At 39.4% G+C, this 4266-nt stretch overlaps 1 protein-coding gene across 1 annotated transcript in view; it reads left to right on the forward strand.

The window, feature by feature from the left end:
• The window catches only part of Acsm1 (acyl-CoA synthetase medium chain family member 1), a 47604-nt gene that overhangs the window by 5423 nt on the left and 37915 nt on the right, over positions 1-4266 (forward strand). The window lies entirely within an intron of this gene.

The following is a 4266-nucleotide window of genomic DNA, read 5'->3' on the forward strand; positions in this document are numbered from 1 at the left end:
CCTGTTTTTCTTTAAGGATTTGTAACTCTTTAGCAGTGTTCTCCTGCAATTCTTTAAGGGATTTTTGTGCTTCCTCTTTAATGTCTTCTACCTGTTTACCAGTGTTCCGGGTTAATTTATTTTTAAAACTCACTTGTACAGTGAGTAGAAGTATCTGATGTATGTTTATTCTTTCATAACTACAAGCTAGTGAAAAGTTCTAATGGTCAGGTTCGTGGAAGTCTGAGTTCTCACCCTCAGTTAGTGGGGGAGTCTAACTGAAATTCAGTTCGGCACATTGACTGTAAACCATGCCACAAGAGGGGAAAGACTCTCAGAATGTTCACAGGAGCATCTACCACATTTATATGAACCAAGTAACCTATCATCCTGTGAAGGTGACAAGGGACAAGTCTCCCTGGGGTCCTCCATGTCAGCTACATGCTTTTTCTTTATATTGTTTTTTTTTTTAATTGAATATTTTCTTTATTTACATTTCAAATGTTATCCCCTTTCCCAGTTCCTCCCCACCCACCTGGAAACCCCCCTATCCCATCCTCCCTCTACCTGCTTCTATGAGGGTGTTCCTCCATCAACCCACCCACTCCCACCTCCCCACCCTCAGTTCCCCTACACTGGAGCATCTAGAAAGCCTTCATAGGACCAAGGACCTCTCCTCCCATTGATGGATGGCAAGGCTATCCTCTGCAATGTATACAGCTGGAGTAAAGCTGACTCTTTGCTGATGGCTTAGCCCTGGGAGCTATTGGGGGACTGGTTGGTTGATATTGTTTTCTTCCTGTGAGGTTGTAATCCCCTTCAACTCCTTTGGTGCTTTCTCTAAGTCCTTTTATGGGAACCCCATGCAAAGTCAAGTGGTTGGCTGCAAGCATACATCTCTGTATTTATAAGGCTCTGGCAGGGCTTCTCAGGAGACAACCATATCAGGCTCCTTTCAGCATGCACTTCTTCGCATCTACAATAGTGTCTGGGTTTGGTATCTGTATATGGGATGAATCCCGGGTTGGACAGACTCTGGATGATATTTTCTTCAGTCTCTGCTCTACACTTTATCTCCATATTTGCTCCTGTGAGTATTTTGTTCTCCTTCTAACAAGGACTGAAGCACCCACACTTTTGTCTTTCTTCTTCTTGAGCTTCATGTGGTCTGTGAATTGTATCTTAGCTATTTGGAGCTTTGGGGCTAATATCCACTTATCAGTGAGTGCATACCATTTGTGCTCTTGTATGATTGGGTTACCTCACTCAGGATAATATTTTTCAGTTCTATCCATTTGCCTAAGAATTTCATGAATTCATCATTTTTAATAGCTGAGTAGTACTCCATTGTGTAAATGTACCACATTTTCTGTATCCACTTCTCTGCTGAAGGACATCTGGGTTCTTTCCAGCTCCTGGCTATTATAAATAAGGGTGTGATGAACATAGTGGAGCATGTGTCCTTATTACATGTTGGAGGATCTTCTGGGTATATGCCCAGGAGTGGTAGAGCTGGATACTAAGGTAGTACTATGTCCAATTTTATGAGGAACCACCAAACTGATTTCCAGAGTGGTTGTACCAGCTTGCAATCCCATTAGCAATGGAGGAGAGTTCCCCTTTCTCCACATCCTCACCAGCATCTGCCGTCACCTGAGTTTTTGATTTTAGCCATTCTGACTGCTGTGAGGTGGATCTCAGGGTTGTTTTGATTTGCATTTCCCTGATGACTAAGGATGTTGTACATCTCTTCAGGTGCTTCTCGGTCATTCAGTATTCCTCAGTTAAAAATTCTTCGTTTGGCTCTGTACCCCATTTTTAATAGGGTCATTTGATTTTTCTGGAGTCTAACTTCTTGAGTCCTTTGTATATATTGGATATTAGCCCTCTATCGGATTTAGGGTTGGTAAAGATCTTTTCCCAATCTGTTGGTTGCCATTTCGTCCTATAGACAGTATCCTTTGCCTTACAGAAGCTTTGCAACTTTATGAGGTCCCCTTTGTCTATTGTTGATCTTAAAGCATAATTCATGGGTGTTCTGTTCAGGAATTTTTCCCCTGTGCCCATGTGTTCAAGGCTCTTCCCCACTTTCTCCTCTATAAGTTTCAGGGTATCTGGTTTTATGTGGAGGTCCTTGATCCACCTGGACTTGAGCTTCATACAAGGAAATAAGAATGGGTCAATTTGCTTTTTTCTACAGTTGAACCAGCACCATTTGTTAAAAATGCTGTCTTTTTTCCCACTGGATGGCTTTAGCTCCTTTATCAAATATCAAGTGACCATATGTGTGTGGGTTCACTTCTGGGTCTTCAGTTCTTTTCCATTGATCTTCCCACCTGTCTCTGTACCAATACCATAGTTCTTATCGATATTGCTCTGTAATTCAGCTTAAGGTAAGGGATAGTGATTATCCCAGAAGTTCTTTTATTGTTGATAATAGTTTTCTCTGTCCTGGGTTTTTTGTTATTGCAAATGAATTTGCAAATTGTTCTTTCTAACTCAATGAAGAATTGAGTTGGAATTTTGATGGGGATTGCATTGAATCTGTAGATTGCTTTTGGCAGGATGTCCATTTCGACTATATTAATCCTGCCAATCCATGAGCATGGGAGATCTTTCCATCTTCTGAGATCTTCTTTGATTTCTTTCTCCAGAGACTTGAAGTTCTTGTCATACAGATCTATCACTTCCTTGGTTAGAGTCACACCAAGGTATGTGACTATTGTGAAGGGTGTAGTTTCCCTAATTTCTTTCTCAGCCTGTTTATCCTTTGAGTGGAGGAAGGCTACTGATTTGTTTGAGTTAATTTCATATCCAGCCACTTTTCTGAAGTTGTTTATCAGCTTTCGGAGTTCTCTGGTGGAATTTTTGGGGTCACTTAAGTATAAGATCATATCATCTGCAAATAGTGATATTTTTACTTCTTCCTTTCCAATTTGTATCCCGTTGACCTCCTTTTGTTGTCTAATTGTTCTAGCTAGAACTTCAAGTACAATGTTGAATAGATGCGGAGAGAGTGGGCAGCCTGTCTAGTCCCTGATTTTAGTGGGATTGCTTCAAGTTTTTCTCCATTCAGTTTGATATTAGATACTGGTTTGCTGTATATTGCTTTTACTATGTTTAGGTATGGGCCTTGAATTCCTGATCTTTCCAAGACTTTTAACGTGAAGGGATGCTGAATTTTGTCAAATGCTTTTTCAGCATCTAATAAAATGATCATATGGGTTTTTTTCTTTGAGTGTGTTTATGTAGTGGATTACATTGATGGATTTATATATATTGAACTATCCCTGTATCCCTGAGATGAAGTCTACTTGATCATGGCGAATGATTGTTTTGATTTGTTCTTAGATTCGGTTGATAAAAATTTTTATTGAGTATTTTTGCATCAATTTTCATAAGGGAGATTGGACTGAAGTTCTCTTTCTTTGTTGGGTCTTCGTGTGGTTTAGGTATAAGTGTGATTGTGGGCTCATAGAATGAATTGGGTAGTGTTCCTTTTGTTTCTACTCTGTGGAATAGGTTGAAGAGTATTGGTATTAGGTCTTCTTTAAAGTTCTGATAGAACTCTCCACTAAACCNATCTGGTCCTGGGCTTTTTTTGGTTGGGAGACTATTAATGATTACTTCTATTTCTTTAGGGGTTATGGGACTGTTTAGTTCATTTATTTGATCCTGTTTTAACTTTGGCACCTGGTATGTGTCAATTGTCCATTTTATCCAGATTTTCCAATTTAGTTGAGTATAAACATTTGTAGTAGGATCTGATTTTGTTTTTTGTTTTGTTTTGTTTTTGTTTTTTTTTTTGTTTTTTTGATTTCCACAGTTTCCATCATTATGTCTCCCTTTTCATTTCTGATTTTATTAATTTGGATACTGTCTCTATACCCTCTAGTTAGTCTGGCTAAGGATTTATCTATCTTATTGATTTTCTCAAAGAACTACCTCCTGGTTTTGTTGATTCTTTGTATAGTTCTTTTTGTTTCTATTTGGTTGATTTCAGCCCTGAGTTTGATTATTTCCTGCCATCTACTGCTCTTTTTTTTTTTCTTAAAGCTATTTTTATTTTTTTATTGGGTATTTTCTTCATTTACATTTCCAATGCTATCCCAAAAGTCCCCCACTCCCCTACCCACCCACTCCCACTTCTTGGCCCTGGTGTTCCCCTATACTGAGGCATATAAAGTTTGCAAGACCAATGGGCCTCTCTTTCCTCTGATGGCTGACTAGGCCATCTTCTGCTACATATGCAGCTAGAGACATGAGCTCCGGGGTACTGGTTAGTTC

Source organism: Mus caroli, chromosome 7 (genome assembly GCF_900094665.2).
Source record: "Mus caroli chromosome 7, CAROLI_EIJ_v1.1, whole genome shotgun sequence".
Taxonomy (NCBI): Eukaryota; Metazoa; Chordata; class Mammalia; order Rodentia; family Muridae; genus Mus; species Mus caroli.